Genomic DNA, 12,403 nt, shown 5'->3' on the forward strand with positions numbered 1-12,403 from the left:
TACTGCTGCATGTCTCAGTTCTGTGAATCCACAGTGACTGTGACATGATATGGCACCACAGTGACTGTGACATGATATGGCACCTAGTCTGGAGGTGTACAGCTGCTACTTCACAATGGCACTGGGAGGGCAGAGCATCCCCCAGGAACTGGTCCAGGGATGGCTGCTCTGTCCTACAGAAAGAGTCCAAAAATCAGGAGTGTCTGGAGAGGAAATGTGAGCCTCAGTTTCACTTTATTTCTCTTTTTATGGGAAGTAAAAGGCTGAAATGAGGATGATTCTGGAAACTCTGAAGCATTTGGTTGTTTTAGCATGGGTTGGGAGTTGCCACCGTAGCACCTATTAAAAAACAGTGGCTTGCATCACAGGAGCATGATGAGACACAGTGATACCTGAGCTAAGTCACCACGACTTCCCAGCACAGCTGAAGGTGATGATGAGTCCCAGAGTAGCTGGCATTCCGCTACAGGGAAGATCGTTGCTTTCGCTGTCTCGTACAGTGGTGATTATAATCTGCTGGATCAATCTTTCCTTTCCTGGAGCTGAAATCCCTGAGACTGACAGAAGATCATATTTGGAGGCTCCATAGTTCTGAAATTGGCTTATTCTGGAAATGTGCCAGTGTCACAGCCTGGCAAAGCACAGGGATCAGAATTACACTTGGCTACTCGCTCAGTCTTACTGGCTGTTGCATCATCACTGAGCGATGTTAGAAACTTTTGAGTTTAAGGGACAGCACTTTACTTTTATTTTAGGATTATTTCCATTTATTTCCACATACCTACAAATTGAGGAAAAAATATATATATTTCTCAAGTCTATTACATTTTGAATGCATAAAATGACATCATTCTGCTTAATGTTCCTTTACCCATCTTAGCTGAGGAAGCTAGAGAAACAAGTAATGCAAAATGCTCAAAAGTCGCAGATGGGATCAACGTTGGAAGATCAGATGACAACAGTTATTCATTCATGTCTTGCAAGACAGAAATAAAATGACTTTATGTTCATTTCCTCCCCAGACCGCCACCCTTTTCTAAGGTTAACAGAAAGGATTCCTGTAGTACACAAGTTATTTTAAGATCTTGAACAACTTACAGATATAACATCTTTTTCCATGTGTATAAATAACTCCACCTGCTGCAGTATCACATATATGTGATCATTAAAATAGATGCAAGCAAAAAATAGTAGTATACTGCATTTGAGTCTAAAAATGATTCTAGGAACAAAGCACAGATTAGAGACACAGACTTTTCCATATATCAGAAAGATAAAAGGGATTCCCCACTCTGAGGTGGATTTTCCAGAGTCAAAAAACTATTATACACTCATCAACATTATAAAAGTAACTGAAAATTGGAAAAAAAATAATAATAATAATAAAAAGTCCTTGATCACATTGTTGAAGATCAGACAACATTGTGTTATTGCACGTTCTGAAGGTTGTCAAAGTGCTGCCAGAGATAAGTAAAATGTGTCTTCATGGATGCACACATCCCCTTTCACTGTTGCATCAGAAGAAATGTGAATTCTCCAGAAGTTAATGAAGTGCTTTTTTTTTTTTTTTTCTAGTTGTTCAATAGGGATCCAGTACGCAAAATGAGAAATTTCCAAGAATTTTTGTGATAAAGTATGCACAAGATACAAGACAAGACACAAGACATAAGGCACAAGACAGGCAATATTTCTGCTCCAAATTGTTTGCAGGCTGCTTCTGTGTGCAACCCAACAGCACTGTGCAGTGGAAGAACCACACTTCTGATAGGAGATCTGGAACCAAACTTCCTGCAAATTGTTCCCTGTGAACTAAAAAATTATGTTATGAAGGAGATTATTTTCAAAGTGATATTTTGGCTTCTCTGTCTGGTGGTCATATCACATTTTAGTACCTAGAAATCCTCCACTTATGAAAGCATCTGCATGAAATGTTGTTACTGACGTAACAATTGTCTCCTCACCCTGTAGCTTTAAAGTTATGACTTAATGCTGAGAAAACTTTGAGTTAAGTGACTTAAATAGCTTCAGTACCTTCAAAGGATGTGGTTAGAATAGTCTGTAGGGGTGGTAAGAAAGTTTTTCTTTGCAGTCAGTGGAACAGCGACAACAGAGAGGCTTTTCAATTGCTTCTGCATTGCAGCCCAGGGCTTTTAGCCCCTGTCTGCTGCACCCACACACGATCTGGTACAGTCACTTAAAAAGCATACAGCAACCTCCGAGCTCAAGGAGTCCTTTCAAAGCAAGCTTTGCTCACCCAAGGGGCCAGCAATCTGTAGAGGCTGCTTTTTCTATCCCTGAGACACAGTATCACTTTGGCTCTGCTGCACTGGGACCACCCTATGCCCATGGTAGAGAAACAGGATTTGCTTTTCATTAATTCTGTTACTATAAAAAAAAAGTCCTGTAGGATATTCTGTAGCTAGAGCACTGAATCATTTTTGAAACTTCCTATTCAAATATTTGTTTTATATGGCAATGGTATTAGTAATGTGCAAGTTTTATGCACTGCTATTTCCTCCCACACCCATTGAAAACTAACAAGAGCTGGCCTGTCAAAATAAGCATGTGAATTATAGATCAGCTATAACATGCTTCAAATAGTCAGTGTTCCAGTCTAGGTGATACCTTATAACTCTGCTTTCCCTGTGCTTGTAAAATTGCACAGTCTACAATTCACCAAAAAAAAAAAAAAAAAAAAAAAAAAAAAAAAAGCCTACATACTGAAGTCTGGATCTATCCCATCTTGCTGTAATTTCCCAGTTGAATGCTTAAGAATGGAGAATTTTCTCTTCTGGTTGATGAAAAGAGACTGAGAACTTCATTTTAGCACACCTAGAATTTGACTTACCTGCAATGAACACCATTGTTGGCTACTGATGAAGCCCAAGGTGATTCTGATTTCAGTTCAGGTACCTCACTAACACACTTCAACTTTCTTGAAGAGAAGTGAAGGAGTCAAGGGTATCTCTGAAGTTCCAAAAGGCCAGTAAGAAGACGGAGTTCTCTTTTCAGAGCCCCTTCTCTCTCCTTTTGAGAGGATGAATCCATATGCTGCCCTGGTGGTTGGTTCTGGCATTACCCTGTGATGCCAGCTGTTACCCTTTCTGAACACCTAGCACATACACTGTAGGCTATTTTTGAAACCATTAGAAAATGAGAACAAATAACATTGTCTGCAATGTTTGCTTATGTGGTGTAACAAGAACAAAATCTGATTCTGAAGAGTTGTAGAGATGCCTTATGCTATGGAAGCATTGGGTAATAAAATGGCAGAGGCAAACCAATGTTGACAAACACAAAACAGTTCACATGGGGGAATAAATACTGACCTATCAGTGAGCTCCGATCTGGTCTTAATCACCGAGGGGACACAGAGATCTTGGAGTCATGACACACAGCCATAGTCACAGATTGTCACATTCAGCAGAACAATTTGCAGTGGTGAGAAAAACAAGTCATCATCAACAACTGCTGGAAACAAATACAGAACAATCTAGAGGCCAACTGTGTCACTATAAATCCATAATGCTGCTGCATCCTGAATACTGTGTGGGATTCCCAAAATATATAATAGAAGTAGAAAAGGAACAGTGAAATGAGATTTTTTTTTTTTTTTTTTTTTCATAAAAAGAATTACTGAGAAGACTGAGATTCTTCAGCTGGGGAAAGAGGATATAATATAGGGTCTATAAAATCATGAATGGCAGAGAGGAAGTAAGTACGGAATTACTGTTTGCTGCCTCCTCTGGCACTGTAACAGGGGGGTATCAAATGAAATTAGGAGGCTTGAATGACAGAAGTTCAAACAAAGAGTTACTTCTTCATATATACAATTAAGTTATGGAATGCCTGGCCACGGGATGCAGTGGTTGCTAAGAGTGTATGAGGGCTCAAAAGCAAATCAGAAGAGTTCACTGAAGAAAATGCCACTGATGGATATCAAACAGAAAGGCATTGCTGCTGGTTCAGTGAGAAAATCACCAGGGAAGGGGCCTGAGAGACTGCTTTGAGGGAGTATCATGCACTGCACTGTTATCCCCTCCCATGAATGCTTACTGTTGCTGCACACCACAAAGAGAATACTGTGTGAGATGGACCATGGGTCTGGCTTTGCACAGCCATTCTTGTGTTTTTAACATCTTTATATGTCTCTCCTTGAAGACGACAAAAGATACATAACTTTTGTCCAGTTGAATCATCACTTAAGCAAGTGAAGGGTAAAAAAAAAATGCTGATGGAAATCCAAACAGGAAGCACTCTGCAAACACAGAGGCACAGGCTGGTGCCTGCAGAGCTACTAGTCTTCATGCTTCATGGGACCTGAAAGGGACCTCTGCTACCTGCAGCCAAAGCACAGATGCAGACAAACAATGAAGTGATCTCATTCTCTTTTTTATTTTTCCCCCTTCCCCCAAATTATGGCAGAACCGATACTTATCTTTTGAAAGCTAGGACACACCTGGGCAGAAGAAACACAGCAATGAGCCAGAAGCGTGATGGACAGTAACTCTCTCTCACTAATATGTCAGGCCAGCACTCAAGGAATACTACTCAGGTTTTAGCTTTCCCATGGACTTCAGTTTTCAGTGCCAGCAGCATGGTAATGCTGCTTGTATACCATGAAGGCTTTATTCCAAATGACCCAGAACTGGCTCATCTAACCAGCTCTACCTCTGGGTGTAGGGTGACCTTCCAGATTAGCCTTTTAAAAGCCTTTCACTATATATGGCATTTTCAATCTTGGCAAGATAAGTCTGAAGGGAGAGCAAAGGGATGTCTCATGATGCAAGTACTAAAGCATTCTTGGATTTTCAAGAAAAAATACACAAAACAACTTCCTGACTCAAAAAGAGCTGTATCTGGCATGGGAAACTTCTGCATTAGACCTCATCCTGACAGGGAAATATTAACCACAAAATCTAAAGTTTGCTTAGGTGGAAGTGGTAATGACTTGGTTTTATGTTTTATGTGCCTTTTTAATGCATTTTACATGTTATACATGTAAGCAGGCTAAAGTCCTAACCAGCAAAATTTATGCTTTTGCCTCGAAAGATCCATTTCTCAAAGCTAAAAACAAGTAAGGGATGTATCAGCCAGACTGGAGAAGAAAATTTAAACCAACAAAAATGTGAATAATTAGTCAGAGCAACTCAGAAAAACTTCACTAGATCCTCAAAAAGCCACGATTAAGAAAGAAGCCCAAGCTGGATAAAAACATCATATTTCTGAGGAAGGACTGGAAGAAAGTTAAGTATTTTACCGATAATTCTACAGACAAAATAGGACAACCAGGTAATTATAGGCCTGTCAGTTTGACGTCTATTCCAGGCAGAGTGATGGAGCTACTGATAGGAAAGTCAATTAATAAAGTATTAAAACAGTGCAATTTAATTAATGGCAATCAACACAGATTAATGGAAGAAAGATCTTATCAAATTAATATGCTATTTTTATGCTAGTACAAATTTGGTGGATAAAAGCAATTGTGGTAATATATTTTGATTTTGAGTGCATTTACCATTCAGTATCACAAGAGACTGTCAGAAATCAGAACTAATATGATGAACATACATGGCAAACTGAATTGTTTTCAAACAAGGTAATTCTAAATCTTCAGGCCAATGTAACATGGGGATATGAGACTGGGTTCTGCTGGAGCTTCTTATCAGCTTTGTGCTTATTAATAATGCTATTGGCAGTGCAGGAGAAAGTAATGCCAATGCAAATAATATTTTTCAACAAACCACAATCTGGAGGTGGGCATTTTTTGATGAAGGCCTTTTAGACACTGCTTGAAGAGGAGGTGCCAAAGAGAGAGCATGCATCTTGCATATAACCCAATGTAAAGTATCCATTTAGGAACAAAAATCACAGGCTTTTACATGAGATGAGTTCTTCTTTGGGAAAATGAAATTGAAAAATGAACAGGGGGTCCTGGTAGACATCTAGCTAAGCCCAAGCACCCTCTGAAACTGAGCTTCAAAAAAGAGCAGTTTAATCTTTTTCTGTGTGTAGAGGATGGTATCAAGGGAAATCAAGAACTTGTATTACTTCAGTGTTTGGCATTGGTGAAAGCTACTGGAATAATGTCAGCACTGATGTCAGCAACTTAAGAAGGATGTTGGCAAACTAGAGGTAGTTCTGAGAAGAACCATGAGGATATGAATGAAAAAAAAAAAAAAAGTAAGTTGTAAAATGGAGCAAAACCACAGTGTAAGTCTATTTAGATTTAGTATGTCACAGTAAAAGCTAAAGAATAACTTGATTATGGTTTGTAAGTGCTTTTGTGTGGAACAGGCATTGTCTAACAGGGGACATTTCACTCCGGTGGAAATATATACAAGGAAATCCAGTACAAAGCTGAAAGCACATAATTTTAGTTGCATTAAGGATAGGTAACAACTGCAATCATTTACAATACAATGTGATAGAATCAAATGCCTTTTCTAGTCTTAAGCCCTGCTCTTGCTCAAGTAGGAATCAGTTGTAGGTGAGCTCATGACCCATGATGAAGAGTCAAAATTGGTCATAAGATGGCTTACAGCCTTACCATCTGTGAATGCAACTGTACAAACTGCATCAACATCTATTTTAAAATAAATAAAATAAAAACCTTCTGAATGAGGAATTGTCATGGTTTTGTGACAGGAATGGGATACAAACTTGGCTAAGGGAAGTTTCTTGTATTTTGTGAATGATAGGGATGATGTTACATTTCAGCTCTGTTTAGTGAACCTGCTCATTTTTCAGTGCTGTCCAAAAGGCTGGCAATGCAAATTGCAATGAAATTTAGGAGAACATCTCCTAGAAACACATCCAGATTTCAGGTTTTCTTCTCACATACGCCTCTACCAGCTTCATGCTGATGAGTGCAAACAAGGTAGCAAAACGTGGCCTAAAAGAAACTATGTTCAGGTTGTATACTTGTCTGGAAAATAACTTCCCATGGCAACTCATTTCTAAAGAAACAAATGAGCATTGTATCTCCCTAAAAGAAGGGACACGTTAAGGGCAACTCAGAGTCCATCCGAATCTGTTCAATTCCAAAAGGTTAGGAATAGTTGTAATATTTCATAGCTCCTTTTGCATATAAGGGATTCCCCAGAATGTGAAAACTTAACATTCCTTTTCTTGATTTTACAGCCATGGATGTGTTCTCCATTTAAAAGAAACTAACCCATCAGTTTTTTGTTTGTTTGTTTTCTGTCAATAATAATAGCATGACTTAAAATGCAGGAAATATAAAAGCATTCCCACTATTACACGTGATGAGTGTGTGCTCTTCCTACAGGTACTTTCACACAGCTAAAAGGGGGCTGGAAATCCTGTGTGTGGGGAAAAAAAAAAAAAAAAAAAAGACTGTTCAGAAGAGAATTCCACCACAGAGATTGATTTCAATTAGTGAGGGATAACATTAATATGGATATACATAACAGAACCACTTTTTAGCTTCTGGGAATGGTGCCATCCCTGAATAATCAGAGCTAGTGGTAACAGGGAGATGTAAGGTCTGATTAGGATAGCCAACAACCCACAGTCTTGACAGCCTGATTTGGAAGTCAGTGTTGTGATTTCTAAAGCTGATTTGCTGTTCCTCATGCTATCTGAGACCCATCAGTAACACATCCGACATAGTGATGGAGCTTTCCAAACTAGCAGGACTGGGTAGGCTGCTGTGGTCATGGCCACACTGAAACTTGGCTATGTGATAGTATCACTGAAAAATCTAACATGTCACTGGGATCTGCACACAGAAACAAAGACTGCTGTTTTTCACCCGAGAACTGGTTTCCCTCTCAGGCAGAACACCCTCCTATATGCAGAGATTTGTCCTGCAAACAATTGAGACAGTTCTTAGATCCCAGCTGAATAAGCACATGGAAACAAACCTCACACTTCAGCTAACAGTTCTTTTCTTTACAATTTCAGTACAACATAACAGAAAGGCAGTTTGCAGAAATGTTGGACCTGCTCCTCTGCCTCATTTAATGGCTTCAGTATGTAAATTAGTTTGTAGAGTGTTGTCTTTTTTTTTTTAAATTGCGTTGTAGTTAGTAGTAAATCTTGCACTGTATTATTCGATAACACTTTATTTTGATTTATTTTATTACTATCTGAGTGAAGAATTTAGCCTAAGGCTTGATTCTGACTATGGATAATATGCACAGGTATATATCCCAACATGCTTTGTTCTACCCTTATTGAACATGCATGTAAACCCCTCATGTGCAGTTCATGCAAATGGCTATGTTTCTTGTTGAGTTCCCTCTCATTAATAGCTCATTCAGACAAAAAAAAAAAAAAAAAAAAAAAAAAGCTCATATACCACATGCAAAAATCACACCTCACACCTCTTTTTGAAGAACAGATGCTTCTCTCTGTGTACTTGAATTACCCTTTCTGATGTACGGAAGAAAGACATGTTCCCTTACTGTCCCAAATTTACCATTTTGCTGAATGTGTCTTACTAGCACACTAGAGTTCCATAGCAAACGATGAAAATTTTTCTTACAGAAAATAGAAAATTATATTCAAATTGGCAAGGAGATTCAGTCTTGACAACTGATGGGAAGGTACTCACAAGCATATTTTGAGCTAGATATTTTGATTAATTCTGCTGGAATGAGACTGTCTTCTCAATATGACATTTCTCAACACTTAATAGTTGTTTAATGCTCCCAACAGGCTCAGCCCTGCACTTTGTAAATCAGCAAAAAATAAAATGAAGGTCTTTATTTTACCACTTCAAAAATTATTATCCTTTTTTCTCTGGCTTGCGTTTGTATGCCGATAATATATTTTCTGTAAAGGGACAAGGAGCAGATTGACCTGGAAAAGGAAGTCTTTTTTTATGTAGAACTGTCTTTGATCACTCACAAGACTTGTGCTCTGATCTAAGCTCATTGACATCAATGGAAGAAAGACTGCTGTCAGCTTGGGGGGAAGGGTTGGCTCCTGTCCACACAGTGTCCATATACGCAAAAGCAGATGCTAAAAGATAAAACACATTGAAAGTCAGAGTTACAAGTTACAAAAAAGATACCTTTTTTTGTAACCCTTCCACATGGTTAATGTTTATAACACAATTCGATATCTTTTCACTTAAATTTTTTTCTTAGTTTCTGACACAGTAAACATCTGCTGTTGCTGTTTACCCAAAGATAAGCCTTGGGTACAGAAAAGAGGATTGGTTCACACTTTCTATAACATAAAAATGGAAGGCCTCCTTCATAGACGCACCTTGGACTCCAAAAAAAGTAGGAAAAGGAAAAAAAAGGTTCCTGACACTGAATTGCATTTCCTTCAGGAAGAGCCATTCCAGAGAATGAATTCAGCACTTCAATAATGGACATGATCATTAAAAATAAATAAATAAATAGATAGATAGATAGATAAATAAATAAATAAAATTGCAGAATACATTTAAAAGATAAAGAAACTTCTAATAGCATTCTCTCTCTAGGTGACGACTTCCAGACAAGGTAGGTCAGCACAATGAAGTCCAGAGATGAAAAGTCATCCAGTAAACAATCTCAAAAGGAATCTTCCCCAGCTCATTTGATGGCAAGGAGGCAACAAGCATTCTGACAGATAGTGCTATCTTCAAAAAGATCATGAGGATATCACGATCATTTCGTCACATTCCATTCAACTGGTTAGCTCTTCAGTATCAGTGATTGAGACGCCATGTTTTATATTTCATGTTCAGAAAAAAAAGTCTCTCGTTTAATTGAATGAGAAAATATATTGAACAATGTTTGTCACTATCAACAATTTCAAACAGGAATTTCCAAGTACTACGAATAAGATATTGGATCAGCCCATGGCACCCTTTTAATCCAGAATTCTGGCCAATGTGTTTTCAAGTCAAACATCACTTCTGGTTAATGCCTTCTATACAAGCACCAAAGTTATGCAAGGCAGGCAGCAGATAGATAGACAAAACTTTATTGCTGAGCTGGTCTACAGACTTTGATCTGACTTTTAGGACTTGACTCCTTTTCATATCTCAAATATTATATGCTGATTTTGTCCTACAATTTCAGCTAACTGATACAAATTATTACATTGGTAAAAACAGACAGGATTATATTCACCTAATGTCTCAATAAGGCATACACTGTTCATTCAGAGCTTGTTCCTTTAACATCAGATTGAAATGCTAATATTTTCACGGACATATCTGAGAATAGAAGTAATGTTTATGAAGTTTTAGGTTTGAGGAAAGATATCAAAGAAATGAAAGTATAATTTTTTAAATTATACTGGAAAAGCCAAATTGACCTCGTGGATAGACATGTGTCATTACTACTCTAAGAGGCATAGAAGAGCAGGAGTAATTTCAGAAATTGAAATGTGAAACTTCTTCCTTCCAAAACTGAATAGTTACATTTACAGCAAATGTATCCCCTTCCACTATGAATCACTGCTTCAGATTCCATTAAAAATCATGAATTTCCAACAGGAGTCTTAGAGTAATCTACATTTCTTCATCCATCTCCTTTCACTCATTTCTCCTGCTAGGTTTGGAGGCTCTGAGAATCCTCTCCAGATCTGTTAGGGCTTGTGGCTCCAGCTAGTGCTGGGAAACTAAGCAAGTGAAACAGAAAACACTGGCTGAAAGAACAGAGATTGGTGCAAGAGCTTAGATCTCTCATGTTTTGTCAAAGTCAGAAGGAGTATGAGGTGGGGGGGGGTGGGGAGGAAGGGAGAAATTGTGTAAAAAGCCATCTACTAAGAAAAGAATGTTTGATTTGGATCACAGGATGTGAGACTGGAGAACAAATTGCATAACTTTATGGCTTGTCCTTATTTGCAATGATTCAGTATCCGGCACTGCTCATCCCATTTCTAAAAATGGTATTGGAGAGTTACAGGGAATTCAGAGGTAAAGGGAACAACTGAAGAATGGGGGGAAACACCTCTTCATTTTGAGGCAGATAGCAAAGATTGGGTCTGCAAGTCATCCTAGAGAGTGCTGCAGATCACTGGTTCTGTGTCCTTCTCCACTGCCTAAGGGACATTCACCAAGACCAAATCTCAGTAATATCTGCTGTCTGAGGCTCATCTGCCCCATTCCAAGGTTAATTCAGCACTACAACAATCCTTTCTCAGTAGTGTTCCTTTTACAACTACCTAACACAGCACGGAGAGCCCCTTATACGGAGGAGGAGTGATGAGGTGAGTGTGATGCCATGAGAACTACCCTCATTACATCCCTGTCTGTGCCTTCCCTGCCAAGACCAGTCCACTGTGGGGAAATCCCTACAGCCTCTCTGCAGTCCTGCTCAGAGGCATTTCTTTGTCCCAAAGTTATCCTCTGAGTAACTTCGCCACCAAGGCCTTTTCATTATTAGCAGGCTCCCTTGATTCACCAGCAACACAGAATCACATAATGGCCTGGGTTGAAAAGGTCCATAATGATCACCTACTTTCCCCTGCTATGTGCAGGGTCGCCAACCACCAGACCAGGCTGCCAAGAACCACATCCAGCCTAGCCATGAATGCCTCCAGGGATGGGGCATCCACAGCCTCCTTGGGCAACCTGGTAACACTACCCTCTGAGTGATAATCTAAAGCACATAACCATTAAGGTTAGAAAAGACCACTAAAATCATTTAGTCCAACTACCAATACCCACTAAACTACGCCCCTCGGTGCCACAGCTCCACATTTATTGAACACCTCCAGGGATGGTGACTTCACCATATCTGGTGATATCCCCATATCTCTCTTTTCCTATTCCCTATCCTGATGTTGGGAGCAAGGGAGCCAAGACACAGCCTGCCCTTCCTCATTTTCCTGCAAAAGGGCTCCTCTGCCCTACAAGGCAGTGGCCATGGGGCAGAGCATTGCTTCCCACACCTCCCTGTCTTCTTCTTACTCTTCATTTTATCATTTTTTTTTTTTAATTATTATTTTTATTTTGTTCCTGTCGTTGTTTTGAAGGGAACACCCCTTCCACCCGGCTGCAGCTGCAGCTGCTCTAAGGACGTACATCCCCACGCTGCCCGGAGGAAAAAAAAAAAAAAAAAAAAAAAAAAAAAAGAAGAAAAAAAAAAAGCAATTTCTTCATTGACAAAAAGAGAAACCAAACACGCCCGCTGCGGCTCCGGCACATGCAACGCACCCGGCATCCGCATACAACGGCCGCACTCTTCTTTTAGGAAGGTTCATTCCTTCTCGAGTTTGGAAGTTATTACTAATTACAATTAATTAGTTAACATCTCACCCCCAACCGCAAGGGCAAGCCCCCGAGAAACAGAATCCGACTGCTGAACAGCCCCAAGCCGTTTCACCTTGTTTACCCCTAGCGCCGCTGGCGGCGGGGGGAGGCGACCAGGCCGGGGCGGGGCGGGGCGGGGCGGGGCGGGGCTGGGCGGGGCGGCGGGCGCCCGGGGCG

The 12,403-nt window shown here is 39.7% G+C and overlaps 1 long non-coding RNA gene across 1 annotated transcript; it reads left to right on the forward strand.

Moving 5' to 3' along the window:
- The first annotated feature begins 120 nt into the window (after positions 1–120).
- On the forward strand, positions 121–1,832 carry LOC116240466 (uncharacterized). The gene is made up of 2 exons (XR_004169306.2): positions 121–216; positions 1,576–1,832. It is a non-coding gene; the product is annotated as an uncharacterized LOC116240466 (long non-coding RNA).
- Positions 1,833–12,403: the final 10,571 nt, after the last annotated feature.

This window comes from Phasianus colchicus, chromosome 2 (assembly GCF_987193195.1).
Source record: "Phasianus colchicus chromosome 2, bPhaCol1.hap1.1, whole genome shotgun sequence".
Taxonomy (NCBI): domain Eukaryota; kingdom Metazoa; phylum Chordata; class Aves; order Galliformes; family Phasianidae; genus Phasianus; species Phasianus colchicus.